The 26,311-nt window shown below is 33.8% G+C and overlaps 1 protein-coding gene across 4 annotated transcripts in view; it reads right to left on the minus strand.

Annotated features, from left to right (window-relative positions):
* Positions 1–26,311, minus strand: part of spri (Src homology 2 domain-containing protein sprint) — a 444,507-nt gene that overhangs the window by 354,922 nt on the left and 63,274 nt on the right. The window contains exon 1 of one of the 4 annotated variants that reach the window (XM_070110331.1): positions 14,859–14,955. The exons of 2 other annotated variants lie outside the window; for them this stretch is intronic. The gene's annotated coding sequence lies outside the window, so the exon portion shown is untranslated. Of the gene's footprint in view, positions 1–14,760; positions 14,956–26,311 lie in introns of those variants that run through there. One more of the 4 variants, XM_036371167.2, reaches the window with a different exon arrangement.

The raw sequence follows: 26,311 nt of genomic DNA on the forward strand, positions 1-26,311 counted from the left end.
AAACGATTTCTGGACAAAAATTTAGCGGCACTAAAGAAGGTAAACTCCGAGACTGTGACCTATTTTGCAAATAAAAGACCAGTAGTGCTATAAAAATTCTACCGAAAAGTTAGTAGATTGCCACCTATGTTGAATAATAAAAACGAGTTTTGCTAAAAAAAGCTATATTTCTTTTTAATGAAATAATTTTTTCTTCAGCTAAAACTATTGGACAAACAAAGATCAGTCCATTGTGCTGACAGAAAACTCATGGATCTCTCACTTATCGACAAAGCGCCTTGAACTAGATGATTGATTTTGTGCGACCGAAGGTGTTTCAGCCTTAATATCCAGTACAATTTTTAACCGTTTAAAATTCCAACAACTAGGTAAGGATGAACATTGCGAGAAACTCATATTATTTGCTTACAATTTAACTCCAGCCATCGTAATGTACTGTTAACTCCACTTTAGTTGTAAAATCTCCAAAAAACAGTTATGATCTGTGACTTTCTTATCATTTGTTTCAGTATAAGTTTCACTTTTACTTAAAATGTTGACTTATTTTCCATGAAAATCCCTCCAACGTACATCTCATTTAGTGTTTAGATTGAGATATTCATAGTTTCTCTAAGTAAGAAGAACATTTTTTAACAGCGTTAAAAAAATCACGATCTCTGCCTCGAAAGCCAGATTATCTCGTTCGAAGATGCTTTCTGGTTATAAAGCGATGGTTGTAAAGCACCCCTTATAAACTTAACTTTTTAAAAGCTACGAAAAATTATGAATTTTATATCCAGAACAGAGTACATTAAGTTTGCCATGATTTTGTAACACTCAAAAGGAAACCACGGAGACCCTACAAAGTATATATGTAAATTACCAGCTTGACAAGCTTAGTCGATGTTATACAAACTGACCAATGAAAATCAAGTTCTTGTATGTATATTTCTTTTATTTGTGAAGGATATTATAGCTTCGGTGCGGCCGAAGTTAACGTTTTTTCTTGTTTGTAATACAAATGTATGTAATCATAGGCGAAAGTAAGTTGTAACGATCCATTGTTTACGCTCAAATAAACAGTGAATTATTTATTATTTTTTATTGGCGCTTGTACCTACTTATAAATATATATGTATGTGTATGTGCGTAAGTATATATAGTATATGGATACCTAATAATTAGCTTTTTATATTGTAAATATTATTTTATCGATTTCCGGAACTGTTTTGTTTACACACATACTCCCAACCGATAATTCGCAATAAAAATCAGCGATCGACGATCATCAGAGCGTTAAACGGTCGACTTGATGAGTCAGCGAAAACGAAACGAAAGGAAACTAGTTTGCTTAAAATAGACCCAAACGGGTGGGTATTGAATGGAAAGAATCGAAAAAGAAGATAGAATATTGTGTGAAGCAGTTACAAAAACAACAATGCAGCATTACAGCTGACAATCATCTAAACCCACATTTCAGCAAGAAGCAACAAGCAGGAGGATCACCTCAAAGCAAATGCAAGCGGCTCAGCGGCTACATATGATATGTACATAAGTATGTAAGTATGAACGCAGCCCATTGCACCGGACAGCACATATAGACATACTTATGTGCTATAAAGTCTAGAGATTGAGTATGTCAGACGACAACACAACAGACGCCGCCCAAACAAATGCGCTGAAATCGCCTTGAACTTGCGAAAAAAATATGAACGGTTCGCATACCTCATCAACTACCTTTATTGCCTTTTACAATAAAAAACAATTAATGAAATGCAAAAACAAAAATAAAGAAAGAAAACTAGCAAAAAACATATACAGACGGGTTACTCGCTCATAATGAGCAATGCAAACGAAAGACTCGGACTTTAAACCTTAACATATACGTAAACATAAGGGTGAGGCCTAAATACAGGCTTTTCATTTTTCCTAAATTCAAACGTTGATCAAATAAAAAATATATGTTTTTACATTATAAAAATGGTAGTAAATGAAACGGCTGCAACGAAATGAAGTTACGTAACAAAACTCCGTCACGCTCGCGTGATACAGAGCGACAACATTCTGAAAGCTGAAACGATTTACATAACTATTATGGATTGTTCGGATCGAATGCTTGAATGCTTTAACTATACATAATAAATAAAATTTAAACAAACGCTACAGAATAAAATAAAATTTGTAGAAATTAACAATTCACTGTTTCATAACACTACAAAATATAAAAATAAAGAAAGCTTATAGTTATATACATATAATTGAGCGTTGCTACCTATTTGAAAGTGTAAATTAAACAATAAAAGCGGTACAAAATAAAAAACGCGTTTTTTGGACTTGCAAGTGGATATAATCTCCTATTACAATACACTCATAATCAAATTTGACCCGGACTGATCCATTTAAACTGAGCGGGCAAACCAAACCGATAAACACTTTTTCCTATGTTGCAAGGTAAGAATACCAAAACTGTTAAAGTTTAAAACTTTTAAGTAAATTTTCAATTTTGTAATAAAAAAGAAGTTAAAGGATTCCGCCGATGTTTTTTTTAAGAAGTCTTGCCACATGTTTAGAATTGTTTATTTTACATGTTTATAAAATAAAAAGCACTACCATATGAATTGTAGATATTTAAGGTACCTAACAGTAAAAAAAAAATTTGAGAATGGTTGCCACTTATTTGAAACTTTAAAATTAAAAGATTTATTAGATGAAGTCCGTTCAAAATATATTTAGGAGTGTTGCCATCTACTTTGTACTTTTTTATTAAACTGATTTAATTAAATAAATGAAATAAAATTACAATATGGACAAAAAAATATGAAAGAGTTTTTCTGGATATATTGTTGGGAAAAGTTGCCATTATTAGAACATTTAATATCGAGGAAATTGATATTATAAGTATAAATTTTGTATGTTAAGGAAGGCTTATTAAATTATTTTGACCACGGTTGCCACCTATTTATAATTCGTATTAAATTAAATGATTAAAAACAATAAAACATTAAATTAAAGGCATCAAACATGGGTTGAAGAACAGAGATATTTCTAAAAAGTGTTGCCATCTGAATATATAGGACAATACTAGTATCTCTATATAGTATGATTATTGCGTATGTTGGTAAATTTTACATTTTGTGAACCACCCTAACGTGTATATAATTATTAAAGTACTCATATGTGGTGCGATTGCCGGTTGCGATCAACAGACGGCATAATTGTTGGATGGCTGTTGCATTGTGTTGGCAACAAAATGTTGAGTCTACCCAGCGCTAAGAATCACAAAATATATATAGTACTACATACATATATATATATGTATAGGTTTACATATAATTGCATATCCAACGTCAATTTGAAAGACTCACGAATTCACAAATGAATTCACATCAACGAGTGATGGGACTGAATTTCATTATTTATTTACTATTCATTCCCGTGGCGGAATAATTGGCCATAAACAATGGTGCAAAGCAAGCAAAAAACTCAAAAATATATGTGCATAATAATTAAAAGAATTATGTTGGTAATTATAGCAATCATGGCGATACATTTCAAATCGTATGAAAATTAAATTAAATTAAAATTAAAAGTCGATTCACATAACATCATCACAGTTTTATAATTCGGTGACTAATCACTTTTTATATATGTAACACCAAGGTTCAGGACATCTACAGCAATATTATCTGAGTGGATTTTTGACAGAATATAGCCTTTCATAAAAGCATAAGGCATTCAGAGACGATTTAACATTTATAGAACTCTTTGTCGAGTAGAAGATCACCTTAATTATGTATGATGGATTCAGAGCTACCAAGTTTGAATGGCTGGAATCATCAAACCAAATTTTCAAAAAATAAATACATATCTGATGTCCAAATGAGGTGATGTTAACTGTAACACTAGCCTATATTTAATCCAAGTGTGACTAATTCTTTGAAGACATCTTAAAAGTAAATAATTTCCTTTAGCTGAATAAGTTCTGAAAGCCAAGATGTCTTGATTTGTTATACAACAATCCACAAAATGTCAAAAAGTGGGCTGTGAGCGTTTTAATTTTGATTAAGCTATTTTCAAAGACTTTCCAAGCTTTGTCGAACTTTTCTAAACGAAAAGCATAGGCAAGAGTTTAACTTAATTAACTTAAATATATGTAGCACTCAGACTCTGTAACATAATAACAATTTACACCGCTGATTATTGCGTATGTATGGTATGTATGAACAGTATTTATGGTTCTCAGGTCATCGTACGCTTAAATGCGTTAATTAAATTACAAATGCATCAAGATGATCGTGTTCAGTTTGCTAATAAATAACTACGTTAGTACAAAAATAAGTTTAAACAGATCCGCATAGTTGACTTTTAGCACGAATTAGACCAATTTGAAGCTTTATTTAACGCTAGATTTACGTTGTTTATCATATTTATTGACATTGAATTAAAGTTAACATTGAAATTAGAATTAACTAACAAAATTTTTTATGTATGCAAAAAATATTTACTTTGCACTAAAATTAGATTAGATTCTGATACATGAGTGTCGCTGGACCTAAAAGAGATATGTAAGATCAAGAGCAAAGCAATAATATTCACTATAAATATATGTATGTTAATTTAGAACTGGTTGACAACGCCAATAATTGCCTTTTACTAGCGTCCTACGAAAAGCGGGGAAACGAACAAAAAACTGGGTTATATCAATTTAAAATAGCAATTCGCCACTTTCTAAGGTTTAGAAAATGGAATAAACTTCTAGAATTAATCAACTAGAAAAAACTCACATGTAATCCAATCACAAAATTATCGAGTTGAATTCGTACAAGAGAGTATGTGGATACCTCATCAAAGTATGAAAATTGTATAACCGAAATTTTCAATGCTACCAAGTTTTGTTTTGCATGTTTTAGACCAGATTTACTATTTTAAATAACTCAAATGTCAAATTATTTGATATTTTGATTTTAAAAACTTAAGAGACACTTATAGTTGTTTACAGAAAGAAAGACTCGTAAGACAACTGCGGCTACATAGTTTGTTCGATTCACTACACTTTAACGCTTGACAAGTCGAAGACAGTTAATGTTATAATAATAAAAGCAACACAGTAATTCCACCTAGCAAAGTTTTTAGTCAGAGAGAAAAAATGCTAAGAAAAAAATTCCTTCCAGACTTTGATGCGTCTGGAATGATGCCACGAATTTTTCAGTATACAGTTTGCCGTATCTCCAGCGCAAAAGTTTACATACGATAATTAAAAGTACTAAATTTCTTAAAGATTAAAAAAATCGTTTTGATTTTCTAACCGAAGTGCTTTCTTTTTGGAATTTATTTTCAAGTGATCAAAGTAGAAATAAAGTAAATCTTGATATGTCACAGTACTTTTGGAAAAGTTTCCTTAGCTTGATATCAAAGAATATATTAGAAATGTCTTTCTACGAGACTCTTGAATGTTCAGTTGCCAAAATGTCATGGAATATCAGCTGATAGACTAGATTTAAGCTTGCTGGTACACAACTTTTTCCTCCAGTTCGTTTGATGCTTAAAGATTACAGGCTTTTACATTGGTATATAATGAATAGAGATCAGGCAAAGTCAGTTACGAAGTTATAGTGGGAGTTTTATTCGAGCAGCCCGGTAAAATTTTTTAACTAAAAAAATTGTGTTTGACGAACTGTCATTGCCGAAAACTTTTTAACTGAACTCACAATTTCGAAATATCGGTTAGAGTTCAAAACATATGTGCTCCCATACCTAGCGTCATAAGTATTTATACACATACACACACCTACCTCCGAAAATAACTATAATGCAATTGTTTACTTTGGCCACAGCCTGCGGCGACGTTATCTACAAACATGATAGTATAATACGACACAACAATTTGTTATGATTTTGGTTGCTATTGCTGTTGTTTTATTTTTTAAGAAAAAGTGGACTTGTATTTTATTGTTTGCGAAAAACGCGGCTACACCTATCCACAAATGGCATCTATCAAGTTACTAGCGATTATTTGCGAAATGTGAAAACATATAAATTTAGAAGTGTTTGTATGTATACATACTCGCATCCAACATTTGTGTATAATATACAATATTGTTATGGATATGTACACAAATATATATAGAAAATAACTCGTTAAAAGAAATATGTACTATATTAAGTTTTGTTTTATGTTCTGTTATTTAGGCTATGTTATGGTATATATTTATTAGGGTGGTCCATAAAAAAATTTTAATATCATGATTGTTCGGGAAATATTTATGTACCAAATTTCACCTTCATTATGTATATAGTTAACTGATTATTTCATAAAGAAATTTACTATATAATAGGGTGGCCCTTAAAATATATAGGTATACATAATTGTTTAGGGCAATATTTATATACCATATTTTGCTTTTAAAATACAGTTAAATATGTAGTTTTATAAAACAGATATATTTATCAGGGTAGTCCTTAAAAGAGAAAAAAAATTTATAGTAGTTGCGAGTAACTTGTACTGTATTTAAATTTTTCCATATAGTTATAAATGCAATTTCATTTCTATAAGTTTGTGAGGGTGGTCCCTAAAAAGAGAACTAAAGGAAACGTCAAAGACCCTATAAAATATATACAAAAATGATCAGCATAATGAGCTGAGTTAATTTAGCCTATCCCTCTGTCTATCCATCTGTTAAACTAGTCAGTTAGTTTTCAAGATATCGATCTGAAATTTTGCACCTGTTTTTTTCTCAATAAGAGGCTGCCCAATTACAAACTGAACAATCGGAATTAAGTACTTGTTTGGGAAACTTTTTTATTTAGCGTAATATCTTCACGGAATTTGAAATGGATTATTTTCTAAGGCAATAATGCAATCTCCAAAGAAATTGTACAGATCAGATGACTATAGCATATAGCTGCCATATTAACTGAACGGTCGGAATAAAGTGCTTACATGGAAAACTTTTTTATTTGACGAGGTATCTTCACGAAATTAGGCACGAGTTATTATTTAAGGTAACAATATATTCTCCGAAGAAATTGTATAGACTAGACCACTATATCATATAGCTGCCATACAAATTGAACGATCGAAGTTCTTGTAAGGAGCCTGTGTATTTGTGAAGACTATTAAAGCTCTATATCTCTAAATTCGTTAGAGTGGTCCTTAAAAAGAAATTTTAAAGATATTAACTTGTTGGGGAGGTTTTTAAAAGGAGAAATTATTATAACTTGGACTTAAAATTCGCTTTATATGTACTTTATATATATCATTTTATAAAATTTAGTTTATCAGGGGGATCCTTCGAAACCACATACATTTTTTCAATATCATCTACTCAATAGCACATATTAAAATATCCTATTTAATTTTTGGCGGCTGTTAAGGCGTGTCCCACAACAGCTGATGTGAATAAAAGTTTCTTGATCACGAAAATTATTTTAAAAAATTTTGGCGGATCCAAATTTTAGATGTGATATGACTATTTATATATTATATAACAATTATTACAAAGGCATTGATTCTATTCATGACAGTTATGGAATTACCTTTGTATTTTGAGTCTTCATAGAAAAATATCAGGTTTTTACTGCTTAAGAAACGCCTTAATCGTCTCCAATTAGCGCAGAATTTATATTTATAATTTATAAAAATTAGTATTCGTCTAAATAGTGGAAGTAGTATTCGAAAATAAATTTTGGAAAATTTCGAAAGTAAAAAATTTCGTTTCAACATTTAAGGGTCACCATTATGTGCCCATAAAATCTAGTTTTCATTGTTAAAATTAGTCACAACTTTATATTAAGCAATTAACAATCAGTTAGCTTATAAATAAGTTCAAGCACCCCCAAATTTGATTAACAATTGTCATATAATTTCAAATTAATTGATTATAGCCTTATCTTCTTATCACAACTATGCTAGACATTTGCAAATAATTAAAAAAAATTTTATAATATTATACCACGCATATAAAATCGAAAAAAATTGCAAACACTATTTACTCTTATGTATTATTCGAGAGATCGTCAAATTACACTATTTTAGGAGAACAAATTTTACTTTTATTTAATCCGAGACATAAAGAAATTGTTATGAGATTAATTAAACTTCAATATATTGAGTCCAGATTATCAAAAAAAAATGCGTCACGAGGATTAAAAACTCATTAAAACCGTATTTAAACAATAAGTGCCTCACACTAAATCAAGAAGTGCTCAAAACTCTTTTATCAGTGCTTATTTATAGTGAAACGAAAGTATAAAATATTGTTTAAGCACATAAATTAATTTCGAGGCGATAAGAAAGTATCTCAATGCTACCGAGAGTGATCAATATTTACATTACGCCGCTTGACGCAATCTTCTTTAAGCACTTGACACACTATCTTAATTAAGCTGAATGAGAGGCAGGCAAGACAATGAAAAAATTAAGAAAAGAAAAATGAGGAAAAGAATATTCACAAAATTTAATAAAATTAATATATAATAAATATAAAAAGAAATTAAAGAAGAATTCTTCAATTAATGTCTCAAAAGCCATGAAATGTGAGTTTTTATGTCGTATGCAAATTGAAATTGTCACTTGAGATGCCCTGAATTGACATTTGTGTGTAATATATGACGTAAACAAATTTCATATTTTATATGGCGCTTCTCAGTTTCACGGTAAATTAATGTAGAAAGTAAGCAATGAAAGAATATTGCCTGTAAAGAGGCTGGTAATTAAGTCAAGCGTCATAAAAAAGTTATGAATTTAGCCGTTGAGGGGGAAGACGTCACAGAAATTATAACAATTCAGTTGTGGCTAAAAAACGTAAAAATTACATGAAATGTTGATGGAAGATTTCAAAGCTTTTAAGTATTAAGTAAGCTTTTTAAAGTAGAATCAATACCTTAAAAAACATCTTCCTTCTCATTTCAAAGTCAATAGTATCGATATTTTTCCGTCTCAGTGTTTGCTATAAAAGTTTTAGTTTTTGTCATGAAAATGCCAATAAAAGTTCAGTATTTTTGCAGTTTCTTTAAAGAAATTATATAAGGAGATTGGACTACAGAAAACCAATTTTGAAAAATCTTCGAAAAATTATCAAAAGCTCTAAAAGCTTTTAACGATTTTTTTTAAACTTTTATCAGTTTGTGATATTTAAATACATAGCTATAATTATTCAAGAGAAAAAAAATCATTTCATACTGAAATAAATTTTATGATATCTTTAATGGGAGCCGTGAATTGATGAAAGGTGCATTCAAGTAGTCAAAAGCAAATGAAGCTTTTAGTATGCTTTTTGAAATGTTCAAGTAGAAAGTACGAAAATATTTCTCCCAAAGTTAGTTTACAAATTTTTAATTCAGATCCAATAGCTTAATCGTACTAAAATACAGAAAACTTGGATCCAAATAAATATTTCCTTTTAAAATTATAATTACACTCGATTGAGTTTTTTTAAACAAAAAAAGTTGTGTTATTGACCGAAATATAAAGAGCTCCATACCTAACTGCGTTATCGTTTTAAAATTTGTTTTTCGAAGACAAAATTAATGACAAATAAAGTAGTATTCATATTTTTAAAATAATGTTGGTCGTTACTTGAAACGAAATGAGAAAAATTTTGAATTTCTTGCAAAAAAAAATGCCCTTAAGGCACAAAATTGCAGGTGTTTCATAACTTGACGCTTCTTCCACTTCCATAACAGCCGCAACACATTCTTTTTTTGGCTGTTGCTTAATATAATCAGTAACGGTAATCCTACAGCTTTAACACTCAAACTCATTAAACCTCTCATCTTTTTTGTGCCAAATTTTATAAATTTCAAATAAAATTTCGTAGTAGAAACGCTAGTATGTACTTTTCTGCTGATGAATGAACTTATTTCTCGGAAGCTTTATCTAATCGCTAATCATTCAAAATGCATTGTTAAATAATCTTATCGTACTGACTCACAGTGAAGACATTTCTGTTGTCACTCCAGGGTAGATTGAGACAAAAGTTATCGCTTGGTGCTCACTTCAAATCAATGAGAGATAACAACAATAACTTTAATCACTGATGATAAATGATTATTAATTGATATCGTTTTTGCATAATCGATATTTGTTATAAAGTTGATATTGCTAGTTATTTTTGCGAGCTTATTGAGATTTTTTAATTCTAATAAGTGAGTAATTCCTGTCGTCTTAATAAATCAAATTGAAAGAGATTTTTGGTTTTGTGCCCTTGATAAATACCTACGAGGATTCGAACAAGTGCTAGGATGGATGAAATATATTTCAGTTGAATCGTCACCATATTTCGAGTAACTGTTAAAGGAATGACCTTCTCTTTACGATCGTTCAAGCTTGAAGAAATTTTATGCTACAATGACGAGGCGTTAGGATTTTGAAGAAAAACCTTAAAAACGATTAAGTCAGAAATGGAAGAAATCATGCTTTCAAAAAGAGTTCTTAACGAAATTGCATGATTTTCTTTAATCATCAGAGTTACTCTGTTCCATTTTCCTCAGATATTCAGCAGATTCAAGAATTATATTTCATTTCTACTCTACAAGAATAATAAGGGCATACAAAGTCTATATACACCATTTAGAGAGAATATTCCGAAACTCATTTAAAAGGACTAGTTCTCTATGTAAGCTATGAACTATAAAATACTTATGCATGTATATATAAAAATGATCCGTTTGACGAGCTGAGTCGATATGCCATGTCCGTCTTTCTGTATTTAGGCGAATTAATTTTTAATTTAATCTTAATTTTTTATCGATCTCAAATTTCTCACACGATCTTTATACCTACGAAGCTGTTGTCCGTTAACGGACCACTATAGTATCTAGCTGCTATACAAACTGATTGATCAAAATTAAGTACTTGTATAAAAAACTTTCTTTATTTGCTAGATATCTTCACGAAAGTCGGCATGGATTTTTCTCTAAGGCAGCGGTACAATCTCCGAAGAAATTATTCTCATCGGTTCATTATAGCATCCAACTGACATACAAATGGGACGACTAAAATCAAGTTTTTGTAAGTAAACTATTTTATTTTGTAGCGAAGCTATTTAACTCTATAAAATTTTTGGAATATTTTCCTAAACTCAAGTTAATCCAAGTAATTCTTTTGGAGATACAGCCTTGAAAAGTTGCGCGCTCGAAACTGTATTGCTTGCCAAAATTTCTCACGAACTACTCAACCGATCTTAATGAAATTTTCCACACGTCTTCTAGATATAATTTGCAAAGTCTTGAATGCAAAATTTTTTTGTTCATTTACAACTATTTAAAAAACAGAAAAACGTTGAGAAATTTACACCAAAATTTGTATTTTTTTGTTGAAACTCTCAAAAATACAATTTTCACTTTTTTTGGTTTCCGGCGTCCATCTTAATTAAAACACGTTCTGCCGGAAATGACGTCGTAATGGTCGAGTTTTGAATATTTTGCTTCGAAAATTTCACGAAATCTTTTTAAAATATGTATCTTTGAAACAATCAAAATTTAAAATATTTAATTTTTTAAATGGAAAAAAAATATTATAAATATGCCGTTTTTTGCTTGAGGAAGCCAATGGAACCCCTTAACATCAAGCTCAAATAATTCCAAAAGTGAGTAGAAAAAAAAATTTACTGAAAAAAAAGTATTTAATTTATTTTTTTATATTTTTATACTCTCGCAACCTGTTGCTACAGAGTATAATAGTTTTGTTCACCTAACGGTTGTTTGTATCACCTAAAATTAATCGAGTTAGATATAGGGTTATATATATATAAATGATCAGGATGAAGAGACGAGTTGAAATCCGGCGACTGTCTGTCCGTCCGTCCGTCTGTCCGTCTGTCCGTCTGTCCGTCCGTCCGTGCAAGCTCTAACTTGAGTAAAAATTGAGATATCTTTATGAAACTTGGTAGACAAGTTTCATGGTACCGTGAGACGGTTGGTATTGCAGATGGGCGTAATCGGACCACTGCCACGCCCACAAAACGCCATTAATCAAAAACAAATAACTTGCCATAACTAAGCTACGCAATAAGATACAAGACTGTTATTTGGTACACAGGATCACATTAGGGAGGGGCATCTGCAGTTAAAATTTTTTTTAATCTCTCTCTACCTCTAATAGGTTTAATGTGCATATCTCCGAAACCGCTAATGCTATAATAACAAAATTCACTGGAAGCAAATGTTTTTAGCACTTCTATTGACGGTGTGAAAATAGTTGAAATCGGGTGGCAACTCCGCCCACTCCCCATATAACGGTACTGTTAAAAACTACTAAAAGCGCGATAAATCAAGCACTAAACACGCCAGAGACAATAAATTTTATCTCTGAGATGGTATAAGATGACTTTATAGGAACCGCGTTCAAAATTAGACAGTGGGCGTGGCACAGCCCACTTTTAGGTGAAAACCCATATCTTGAGATCTGCTTAACCGATTTCAACCAAATTCGGTGCGTAACGTTCTTTTCATGTTTCTATGTCATAGTGTGAAAATGGGCGAAATCGGATTACAACCACGCCTATTTTCCATATGACACCATTTTAAATGCCACTTGATTCTTTCACTTTCCACTATGCAAATCAAGCAACAATGATTATATCGGCGTAAAACTTTGCGTGAATAATACGTTTAAAGTATGCCACCTTGTGACCAAAAATTTTCTAAATCGATCCAAAACTGTTCAAGCCCCTAAGTACTAAATATGTGGACCCCAGTGCCTATAGTTGACCTTCTACCGAAAATATCAGTCAATCCACAAAGAAATCCCAAACGAGTATACCATTTGACTTTGCGAGAGTATAAAATGTTCGGTTACATCCGAACTTAGCCCTTCCTTACTTGTTTTTAATTTAATTTTAATTTTTTTTTAAATATTATTGATTGAGCTGGTCGATAAGGTTAGGAAAGCATTTTGGCAGTATTTCTGAATATATACAAGATAAAAGTTCTTAGACCAGAGAATGTTAAGGAATATTCATTAACATTCTCTGCTTAGACTAGATGGCTTATCAAAATTTGTATGACAGAAAGTGAGTTGTTTAAGTTTCCCCAATTCGTTTTGAGTTTAAAAAATAAAAGTGATTTATCACACACCCTTTGAAATTAAAAAAAAACAATTTTGAATATTATTTCGAAATTTTCAATACACAAAAGTAAGTTTTCCAATTCGTTTTGAGGTTAAAAACAAAATGTATTTATCACGCTCCCTTTGAGATTAGAAAAAACAATTTTTGAAAGTTAATGCGAAATTAACATCACAAAAGTAAGTTTTTCAATTCATTTTGAGGTAAAGAAACCATACTTTGATGTCTTATTAAAATTTTTGAGACAAATGTGGGTAGTGTAACGTTTTTTTAAGCTTAAAAATCATTGTTGGTAGTTTTATTGCAGCTTTCATGAAAAAAGCCGTTGCCGAACATGTTTTCAGGTTAGCATAGAATTTTTGAAATATTTATGATGCTTATGATAAAAGTTAAACTTTTTTGGATGTAAAAAGTTCACAAAAACTAGTTTCAGTTTTCGCTTTTTCTCACTATTCAAACTTGTAAACGTAAAAATAAAAATAAAAATTATACATAATAATTATTCACGGAAATTTTGCTCAGTTCAGCAGTTGTACAGACTTTTTGAAACACCTTTCCGAGTTAGAAATTTTTTTCACGAATTTATATTTATTCTATTTTTTTATATTAGCAATTTTCGTAGTTTTAATTAAACGTGTGGTTTAATATTAAGCTTGTGTGACGCATTATATGATTTGTATATTTTTTGCATAGCCACCTTATTTCTGCCGTCACTTTCGAGTACTTAGCTCAACACCATTTGGCATTTCAATATTTTTATGTATATTTCACTGTTTTATACCACACTATGTATGTTTCCCTGCACACATCCTCTTCTCACATACACCCACTGCTTTTACAACTTCATATCTTGCAGATACTTGCGCACCAAGCACATTTTGCATAATTACATTCCAGCAAATTAGCACAAATATACGACGAGGAATAACACTTTGCGGCATATACACTCATATGCATACTTATCTCCATAGGTATGGATATAAGTATGTATGTATGGCTATAACCGCCGAAGATTCACATTGTAAAGTATAGATATGAGCCGGTCTCTAGACAAGTTGTGCCGTTTACGATAAGAAAAAAGCCGGTGAGGGGTACTCGCGGTATAACTCACGCCTTTTCGGCGGCGCAGCATAAATAGCAACACCATGCACACTGTGCAACACTACAACACCAAGACTGCATGCAAATTTTCTTACATGCGTGCAACTACACATATTTGTATGTATATAAATGTACTGCGCGCATTGAAGCGGCGCAGCAAAGCGCAAAAAATTGTTGCATATGCGCGCTGCAACTATTTGGGGCTGCCACATGCGTTGAACTTGAACTTGGTACACTAGCTGGCGGCAGCTAAACGCGGCGCATAATAAACGAGCGAAGAGGCGCAATAAAAGCACTAAATAAAATTGGCTACGAGGCGCAAGCAAGCGTTTGAGAGCTGTGGCAGGGTAGCGATATGATGTTGCACAAAAATTGGCTGCACAAACTTATATGAATGCGTTTTTGAGCTTAATTTGTTATACATGATTTTAATACACTTTTAATTAAAAAAAAAAATTAAATTATATTTTTCAATATATTTTACAACAATTCTTCCACACAAAACACACTTGCACTTCAGTGAACCCAAAACATGCCAGACCAAACCAAAATTCACACACTTTTATTTGGAAAATGCGCGCATTTGCACTTAAATAATATACGTTTTTCTTACTCTGCACAAAACAATGGCAAATGAAGCGCTCACACACCGAAAAACTCATAAAAATGCGCTTTTTCAAAACTTAACGCCGCACTCCATTCAATACATACACAAAACACAGCTGTTATAACAAAGCGCGCACCAATGAACCGAGCGATGCGTACCGGCAAAACGCGAACGACGCGCAGAACGCGTTTGAATTAATGCAAAAGTCGCGATCGACTGACCGAAGCTAGCGATTTCGCAAAGTTGCCAACGACCGCCGCAACAGCTCCAATACCAGCACCAATGCTGGCACACTCAAGTAACTTCGTGCGGTTAGCCTAGCTAACGCCAAGCAACTTACCACGCAGCGCCAGTCGATCGTGTTGAGTATGCGAACACTTGCACGACAACTTCACTTCTCTTTGCACTCACTCAGTCACTCAATTAGCTCATCTTATCGCTACTCAGCGCACATGTAGGCAGCCGCTTTGGTTTGTTTACAGCTGGCTTATCGACAACGAAAGCGAAAACGTACAAAAGTGCCGGTATTGAGTGCCGCTAGTACTTGGGGAAGACGAACACAAACTAACATGGGGAATTCACTACAAAATTTGCATAAGAGTGGGTAAGCAAAAAGTACACTGAAAAAATAAAATCTAGTAGGGAAAAGTTTTTAAGCAAAATATATCTAAGTTTATTAAACATTAAAGTATACCGACCCCACATGGTCTATTGGCTGTACACAAATGTAATCCGCCTAATACTAACATATGGTGCGGTGGATGGCATTATCGAATAAGTGTTACATTGAACACCTGGAATAGGTACAACGGGCCTGCTTGCTTAGGGATTACCTGCGAAATAAAAACTACATCAACAAAGACTCGGCAGGGTTTCCTCGATATCTAGCCAATACATATTCAAGTGAAGTATGATACAATGCTTTTACTGATTTTACATCAGTACGGGCATGGTATCATACTCGACCTTCTTAATGAATTCCGGCTAAATTGGCAATGCGACCGAGAAAAGAAGATCTATGAGAATTTAAACACAGCGTTTTAATTCCTCAGTAGAAAAGAATAGACCAATGGTTCTGTGATCGAAAGTTCCATCGGCGAGATCTACAAATTCGCCGACGGCTCAAAGGTTAAAGTAGGAACGGGAGTGGGCTTCTTCTGTAGTAATCCAGACGCAGAAGGTAGCTGCAAACTAAATGACTCTAGTTCAGTCTTTCAGACCGAATTTGTTGGCATAATAGAAGGTGCCAAGTAGGCTTCTGCTCTAACCAGCAAATACCTAAACCTTTTAGTATACCGACAAGCGCAATTAATAAGTCTATCCGTAGCGGCAGCACTCACTTTCACTGCGTTAGGCTTTGCAAGCAAACAATAACTAGAATCTCAGTAGGTATTTCCGTTAATATACAATATATGGGTACCCAGTAACATTGAAATAAATAGATGGAAACGAAAGAGCAGACAAGTAGGCCCTCTCAAGGGCAGCTGGGAACACAATTTTCCTTAGCTGTAGCAGACCATTCAGCTCCTTCAAGGGTTGTTTGAAGCAATGGACCCTAGAGGAACACTTCAGATGTTGGAACACTAACAATACAGACCATACCACCAAGTTACTTTGGGAAATTGGAAAAAAGGATTCGGCGGAATGCAGAGCATGTGCGGAGGATGATGAGACGCTGGAACATTATCTTTGCGAATGCCCAGCCTTCAGCCGGATGAGACGCGATATATTTCATGGCTCCCAGGTATCTTGGTGAAAATTTCAATTAAAATTTTGAAGAAGTTTTCAGTGAATACTTTATTGGAGAAGTTTGGAAGTCCGCTAAAACATTTTCAACAAAGTAAGAAATATTTAACTAGAAAGAAAAGAATGAATGAATTACATTGTTAGTTATGTGAGTTCAAAATAAAATTCAAACCAAATTGAGTATTTTTTAAATAGCCACTCAATTACTCTCAACCACCACACTGATTTCGTGGTGAAATTAATTGAGTAATATACTCTTTAGCTAAAGAACTCTAACTGCAGAACCACATTTGTATTGAGGTAGCCACACTTCTACACACTCAGCATTTTGTATGTTTATTTGCACATGTTGCATGCCACAATTGTTTGCCGACAACAAAAATGATATGCAAACAAGTGATAAAACAGTAAGTAAAAACTCAAAACCATATGGTGAGTTATGCTAGCGATCTACTGATCCTGTGTGTCTGCAAATATACACAAATGTTCGCACTCTCGCAATTGATGGTATCTTCGGGGTTTTATGCGCCAGATAAGTACTAAATACATATACATATGTACATTTATATATATATATGGATATGTGTGTGTATGTATATCATGCTGTACGATAACTTATGAGATATGTGCCCATTTTCTTACTTGGGAGAATCGTAAATGCAAAAAAACACACGAACCGTCAGCATTTATTTATTTTAATAACCGTTTGACAATTGCTTATTACTTTTTATTGACTGATAAGTCAGTTCACTGTTTTGACAGTTTTGCTACAGTGTGCCCTCGAAGAAATGGAATTGAAATTGTCATAGTTCAACTCAGTAAGTATTTGTATATACTTATGTATGCATGCATACCACAAAAGAGATGGTCTCGATCTCTAAATTTCAATATTCAAGAGCCTTACACACTAAATTTCATGCAAATGTTAAGCTATTTATCTAAGATCCGGATTTCAAAGTACTCAAATCGCAGATTTAGAGAGATGGAAAGAGATCGCGTAGGCAAATATCTCAATAAGATACGTAAAAGATCGATTATGACATAGACTCGTATGACATGACCGGCATTCTTTTGATAGAAAAGATCGTTTAGTTCATCTCTTCGGTTTCGAAAAATATCGTTTGCTCTACAGTATCTACACAGACGGACCAAAAATGACCAATGGCAAATATCTTCCAAACAAGATAAAGAAGATCAATATATACGTCGATAGCGAAGCAGCAATTAAAGTCCTTAGGAGCAGTGCGGCAGTAGAAGTAGTGGAAAGCGGTTGAATATACACTGGGTTACAGTCCACAAGCTGATGAGCTACCTGGCTATTCTAGCCACCGAACCAGTACAGGAACTATTTAAGTCGCTAAAATCGATACATAAAGAAATTCTCGAAAGGACTGGCAGACGCATCAGGATGAGGTGGAATGCCCTAAGGACATGCAAGATCGTCAAGATCAGGTGCAAAGACCCCGAAGAAAAATATGGATGCGTTTACTTACACTGTCTCGAAAAGACTGCAGGACGGTTGTGGGCCTAATGACAGACCACAACTTATTGGCATCACATGGGAGCCTCCTCTGCCTTTGTGTAGCCTTATCAAGATCATCTTAGAAACATAAGAGCTTCGCATTTCAAGAGACTAGATGAGGTATTAAAATTAGATATCAAACCTCTCTTAAGGTTCGCAAAATCATTCCTGTTTATACATACGAATACTTTAGCTCGAATTAAACTGTACCTCCATCTGGCGTTACGAGGGACTAGTAGGGTTTTGTATGGCGTGACATCCGGCTTATAACCTAACTTAAAATCCTCAATAATACCGATTTAGTCCACTATAGTGTAAAAGTCGAATTTTTGAGTTGCAAGTTGGCACTGACTCGTAAGCCCAAGTGAGGTTAATATCTAAGCTAATTATCAATCAATCTAAAAAAGAGCTCTGTATAACCGGTTGTCCAAGTATCCAGGCTAATAATGCTGTCGGTTATGGATGAAATTGTCCTCAAAGCAATGAGCGAAGTCAATTTCTTGCTGATGGTGTTATTTCACCCATCATCAGAAAAATTCCTCTTGTTTCAAATGCGATGTAGATTGAACAAGAAGGTAAGGGCTGCAACAAACAGCAAGTTATTTGGTAAAAAAATATCGGAGAAAGCCTTTTTAAATAGCACGTCACAGTTTCGAATTCCAGATCACTCCAGCGATAGTTAAAACACGATTACATAAAATTATTTTGTCGATACCTTTTTTGCTACCAAGTTTTCGAAATATTTGCTGAGGAACTTTCTAGAGTGTGGTTGATTCAATTGTAGCTCTCGGTGCTCCTTGTTTTCGCTGTTGGAATATCATTTTGATTACCTCACATGTTCCTATGTAGCCTGTGTGATAGTTCGAATACCAAGCACTCTAACTTAACCTCACTTAACACTCTTAATAAATACTAAATAAAATAGTAAAATGTTAAAATCTGTAATTGATTTATATATTTTAAAATTTTTTGATAACAAAGGCTAAAACAATGAATAAATTTATGACAGCCGAAAACAGATATCTCCACCATAGTCGAGACATCTGCAATGGCCATGAATGAAATGCTCGTATGTGCGTGCGAACGTGTACTAACTCGGCTTTCATAAATTTGAATATCGCAAACAAAAAACTATTACCTATATGCCACCGCTTAGACCATGGGCCAGACCACATAAGTGCTCGCAGCCATACATACGTGCAAATGTATGTATGTAGGTTTTAGCCCCTCATATCCAGTAGTTGGCGCAATGAAAAATGATTAAAGAAAAGCTTAACGCAGTTGCAATTGCCTAAAAGCGAGAAAAATCGCTACTTAACATTTCGAATTTATGCAAATCAATGGGATCAGAGGTGATAATTTATAGCCTTTGGCTGATGACTGTTGCTGCCGAATTGAGTGCGACTTGGCTTAACGTTTTCCACCAACCATAATCGTAATTTATTGTATAATATCTAGAGGTATGAGTATGCCAATAGATACTCATATGAAAATAGTTAATACGCAGAGTTTCATTTTTGTATGAAGTTCAGATAAATATCATAAATTCTTTAGTATTTTTTAAAGGAATGAAACTCTGTCTATATGGTCATGATATTATCGGAGGTTAAAAAAATGCTTGTATAAACTTTTGAAAAAAAATTGTATTTTCGGTAAGTCAGAAGCTATTGTACTTTAATATAAAATCCATGATTTTCAAAAATCCTAAGGCGTTTCATTAGAGCTTAAAGTCGTGCGAGCTATGAGCTATGACTTAGTTCCCCTACTGGGTTCTTTTTTAAAACAATCTTAATGATGGACTTCGATAAACAGATGATCCTTACATGACCACAGCAATTTTCAAGTCTAATTCTCCCAAAAAGTTTTACGAATGGTCAATGGAAGCATTATAAAAGCCTTTGTTGGGCAATATTTCATCTAGAAGACTACGCATTGAATTTGCGATACCAAAACCTTACTTACTTTATAATCGATGAAATTTGGTCGCTGATGGAACCCAAACATACTTACTTAGGAAAACTCATTAAACATATCAATCAAACATCAAAAATAATTTTCTTTTACCGGGCTCACATTTGGAAAGATATGATCAGCTACAATAGCGTTACAAGCGATTTTTTTATATTCTGCCATACAACTAAGTTACAGAAAAATTGGTACTAAGAATTTACAGAATATAAAGTTGACTCCCAGCAGCTTGGACTTTAGTTTATAGAGTCTGAAATTTTCATGTCAAATAAAGATAGAATACAAAAGTACTGAATAACTGACTTAAGGAATATTGGAGTCTGGTCAAAAAATGATACAGAGAAAAATTTTGCGCTATAACAGAAGTGAGTATTGTAAAATGTGAATAGCAGCAAACATAATATGGATTAGGTATCAATTTCTGAAAGATTTTTAAGTGTCAGTACATGAAGAAGATTTTGACTACTATCAACTTCATACTGTAATGAGCACCGGAATTAAAGTTTCAAAGGCAGATGACTCTCGCCACATAAAAAATATACATTCAAGCCCACAGGAATATTACTACTTCTAAATTTCTTACATCACGTTTTGTAGAAACTTGCTCACCACTTTATTAAATCATCTGAGAGTAATAATGAAATCTTCAAAGCCTAGATGACATTCTCACGTTATGCCTTCGCGTCATGGTGGTCGCCCGATGGAATAATTTAATCATGCCTTCTAATGCTCTAGGCGTATAGAGGCAAGCACCTGACGTTGTCACTTTGCAACAACTCGTTTGCACAAATGCATACATACAAGTATATTTGCTTGTCATTGCATATCAGTTCCTAAGCATATGTGTTCATTAGGGTAGTTCTGATTGTGGCTAAACAGTAATAGTTTAAATAGCATTTCGAAGAGAAAACTGCCAGCTGTATTTCTCGAAGATTTTCAGAAAAATGTTTCATGTAACCATAGCGAGGACCGTGAGACGAAAAAGTATTTCGACGTGTCAGTATTTTTAAATCCAGTAGTTCCTACGGAAATTTGAAACGTATACACTAATTTGATCTTCATAACATTGGAAATTTCGATTTCGAAAATTCTTCTTATGAAGTTATAGAGATAAGCGAAGGAATGCCATGAGAAAGCTATAGAAAATAAATTCGAAACTGTCAGACCAAAAGATCAATATTTACAATATATCACTACTATGTTATTGATTAAGTCACTGCTTTTCTAACGACATGAGTCCGATGCAACTGCAAAGCTACTAAGAGAGTTTGCATAATGGTAGCCTATAAAATTTCTTTACTGCGATAGTATTGCTACATTTTAACCGATCGTTTTAAGATTTTCAGTTACACCGGAAGCTATGAGCCGTTAGAGCTTTGCAACCATTTATCTGCAACTGGACCAACGGACATGTATAAATTATATCCATTTGCTCCTATTTGTCGCAAATTGGATATAGAATAGAGTTTCTCACATTTTAGACGAGATAGCCTTTCTACTAACGTAAATCCAAAGTCCCTGGATCAAACTCAATTCAAAATAATTACTTGTTTTTTGCCTCAAGGACCACCCTAATACATATGTATGTGCGCATAAAATTAAGACAATTTTTTCGGTTTATTTATAAATGCAGACATCAAAATAATCAAGAGGCTTGATAAACTTGGTTAAAAATGATTTTTCGTTGGCAAGGATGAAATAATTGTCGAGTTGCGCGCACATACTTACATACGATTATATACTACATATATATGAATTTTTCTGAATGTGTTATTTATAACTGAGAGGCGTGAATGTAATTAATTACATCTATTCATTTACATTTGCGTTTGCAACATTGCGCAACATTACTTAAGTGCGTCCATATGCAATGCTTAATTAACAAGGCATTTGCAGCAACTTAATAAGACACAGCTAGCGGCAGCAAAAATGTATGCAGGAAAAAATGCAATGAAAATATTTGTAGGTAGCAGAGAAATGAATAAAACATAAATCACTCAAAAAGTCCAAAACCGTTAGTGTATGCTTTTAATTAGTAGAGCAGTTAAATTTAGTGATTCCGTTAGGGACTAAGATAGGTCGGTAAAATTTTTAATTAAAATTGTTTGTTCTTAAATATCCGCTATTTGTTCGTTAACTTCAATATATTGCTTATTTTAAGTAAGTGGTGTTTTAATTTCCAAAATGGGGGTGTATCACTGAGAATTCTATAAATATTGACTAAGGAAGTTATCCTGAGAAGTCTAAGCTCGTTTCCGCAAGAGCTTCACAGATTCCTAGGCATCTGGAGTAATATTAAGGATCCAAATTTAGTCAAGGATATTTAGAGTTAGGTTTGCTCTAAGAAATCTTCTATTTTGGCTGGAAATGAAATGAAAATGAAAAATTTGGAAATTGACAAGACTATTCTAGTTTGCTGGTAGCTCGACCTGTAATGCCCGTGCGTCGTTCTAGACCTAAGCTTCAGTCCACGGTTGAACTTTGCTGTAATCTAACAAACGCCTATTTAATTCAAGCAGTTAGAAAAACTTTCCAGTTCACTGTCAGATCGATTATGACTTTCCGTAAAGCAGCTTTTGTGATGGAATGGATCAGAGCCTTAGTTCGCAGCTCTCTCTCCCGGAGAAGTCTACTTCAGCTCCCTAGATGTATGGTAGCTATAAAAAGATTCCACTTGATGTATTGTGTATTGTGTTGGAATAAAAGAAATAAAGTTTAGGTACGTGATTCAGAAGGTATAAAACGACATAAAAAAACTGTTTACCTTAACCGTACCTAGCGCTTTGGTGTATTGTGGCAAATTTTGATAAAAGCATCAGAAAAACTTCTAAAACTTGATCAAAAATCTACACAACGCTCGAGAGTGGACCGTCGAATCATAAAGATATGACGATTTAGTACACTAGATGCAAAGATATCAGTGGTCCATCTACATACTCCTAAGCCAAAGAGATAGGCTCTCTAAAAAACTATTAAAAACTTGGATCAAGCAAAAGGGTAAATAACATGGATCCTTTGTATCTATAATCCGATCTCCATCAAGTGACTACAACGTTCAATTGTTCGTTAACGTCCAGAGCACAGATCTGCCAATCTTTTGCATGGTATATGGTTTACTGAGAATAAAGAAGAAAAAAAAGTTCCAATAGTAGAGCCAAAGCAAAGAGCGAAAATATATTTACCCTGACTGTATGTTCTTTTGTCCGATTTCTTCTGTGTACTAGTTCTTCAAAAGTCCTGAGCGGAATTTGAGCCACTTACTCATTAAACAGCGCTCTTATGTTCCCAAATAGCGGAGCATTTAAACAAGAATCCGTGGTTAACTACATGTAAGCAAACAGGTCTCGACTTCCTTCTTATAAAATTTAAATATACCTCATAAAAGTATATATACCGAATACTTGCTGCCGCAAATTTATTTTTAGCCAGTCTTTCACTCACTTCCAGTGCGTTAATCACACGCTGCTGTCACTCAGTTACTCCATCAGATAGTCTGTTAGCCTGTCAGCCGAGCTTGCTTGCCGGACGGTTGGACCAGTAAACGTTAACGGCAGCCGTTAGTCAAACAGGCAAACGACTAAGGCAGGCGAACAAGCTGTCTTTAAGTCACCGTCATTTCTACTTTTATATAATTTTTTTTTTTGCTTCAGTTTGCTGACGTAGTGGATTTTTATTTGGCTGCCGGTCATATTTTAATCCTCGATTAAGTTGTTACATTGCTGAAATTTATTATTTTGTCAGTGGCATGGTATACAATCCACGAATATGTACTGCGGTGATTTATTAATTAAGTAATTGAGTTACATGGTCTGAGGAGACATACAGAGTTAACGGAATCAATGCGTAGTTTCAATTGGAGCTTATGGTTACGGTAACCGTCTCGTATGCGGTAATGACTCCAATGTTAGTGGTATTAAAACTTAAAAGGCCTTCGCCGAAATTGAAAGTGCAAATAAATCAATAAAATATAGGTAATCTCCTGCGATGTCCGAAAAATTTATAGACAGGATGTCGCTCCAACTCTCCCATGAACTCAATTACAGCTGTCAATGAGCCGATGCACAAATTGGAAGAAGGCTCCATCACATCATCCGGAATATTTTGTATAAATAAAATATAGATGACGTTTCCGACCACCAAGATGGACTAAATGCCACTTTTACAGAGACAAACTTACGCTATGATGTTTGTACTACCAAACTAGAGAAAAATATTCAAACAGTTTTATAAGCAGCAAGACATATTTTACAACTAACTTTGCGTATCGATTCTCTTTTTGGAGGCTCCGACTCCACACGCAGAAATTACCCTAATAACAAAGGTATAGAAATATTTTGGTGTTTTCTGAGAGATCTTAATATAAGACGTAGTTGAAGACCAAAGATGGAATTGCTATCGAATCGAAAAGCTAATAAACTGGTTAAGGTTGAGGAATGAATACGTCGAGCTCTGTGGTTTATTCAAACACTGAAGAGATAGAAACTTGGTACATACGTTCGATTGCCGGAAGGGCATGCTCACTGTTGTGCGAGTATATTAGTTGAAAAGAGGACTGAACTTAGCAAAGAACGAAGTTTTAGCGAGCCATCTAGATGAGAAGATGGAAAGATGAAATGGTTACGGTTTTTACAACTAGAAAAAACTGCATTCATTTTCTTTTATTATTTTTGACCTTCAACAGTGGACGTAAGTATATAGCTTTAAAGGATATAGGTATATTACTAAGTTAGTGAATGCAGACTGTTAAGAAGGACCTGTGAGTATTTGAGTAGAATGGGTGAAAGTGCTTTTCATAGGAGGGAGGAAATATAGTTCTCAGTGTTTAGCACTCATCACGGATACATGACCGTAATAATATTGAAGAGATGGATGGAAACTGAATAGCTGAAAGATCGAAGAACCGTCGGCTGCATGTAACCAGTTCAATATATTTAGTATTGAGGACTTTTATTTCGAACTATAGACTCTACCAATATTTAAGAATTTTCATGTCAGCAATAAAAGTCCATATCAAGCATGTTACTAAAGGCAACTGTATGAGGAAATAGAATGGCAAATCTGCCATTCTGCTTCGAAATCCTCTCATAAAGCTCTCAAGCAACTCGGTGCGACCATAAATATAACCGCTAATTTCTATTAAACGCATAACTAATTTTTATCGTTTGCAAATGTCAAATAAAGTACTTAACCATAAACACCGACAAAATATTCGTAAGTGATGGGCGCGAAATGCTGCCGAGCTGTCAACTGTGAAATGTCAAAAGACGAAAAAGTGAACAACAAACAAATGTTCAAACAAAGCTGACAAGCCCGTTGCTGGCAACATGATGGAAGATCTTACAGATGTCGCCAAAAGGCAATGGAAAGAGCAATAAAATTACAATAAAACCAAAAACAATGACATGCAAATTAAGCGGGAAGAGATATTGCTTATTACGAGCACATATCTACCACTTGTGCCGGCAGAAATAGAAATAGAAAGTGTCAAGAACAGCAAGCAGTCTTTTCACAATGAAAAACAAGAAAAAAACGTTCAATTCGGCTGCACCGAAGCTGTAATACCCTTCACAGGTACATTTCTTATAACTTAAAAGCGTATAAAAAGATAATTATCTTGATTCCGATCGTTCAGTTTGTATGATAGTTATATGCTATAGTGGTCCGATATCGGCGGTTCCAACAAATAAGCAACTTGAACTAGTTCGCGTATATACGGACAGCCGGATACACAGACGGTCATGGCTAAATCGACTCAGTTCTTCATTTTGATCATTTACATACAATATAATTGTACAGGGTCTCCCACATTTTCTTCTAACTAGGTGTTACAAACTTCGTGGCAAACTTAAAATACCATGTTCAGGGTATTAAAAGGCTCGAAAAGGAGCTGGCGATGCTCTCTCACTCTTCAGGCGGAAGAAAATTATTTACTTATATGTAATTATATACAAATATACAAACATTTAAAATATATTTTGCACCGTTTTCGCTGTGACAGGCGCAGTGACTGAGTGGCAGTTCGGCGAGGCGTCTACATTTGTTGCATGCATCATCGAAAACTGTCTTGTCTGGGAAGTGCTTTTGCAAATTTACATGGGTTTTACAAGCGGTATGCATATCTACATCCCTATATTTTATATATAGACCTATTAAAGTGCGTATGTTTGCGGCAGTTTCTTATGGACCGGTTTGACCTGCACTTTATCTGAGCCAATGAACCTGAATGTCAATTAGACGGTTTTGAGATGTGCAATTTTGATCCGTTGCATGCAATAAGAGCGTTGTTGCATGCATACAATGAAATCTGTGGACCTCGGCGAT

This window comes from Bactrocera oleae, chromosome 5 (genome assembly GCF_042242935.1).
Source record: "Bactrocera oleae isolate idBacOlea1 chromosome 5, idBacOlea1, whole genome shotgun sequence".
Lineage (NCBI taxonomy): Eukaryota > Metazoa > Arthropoda > Insecta > Diptera > Tephritidae > Bactrocera > Bactrocera oleae.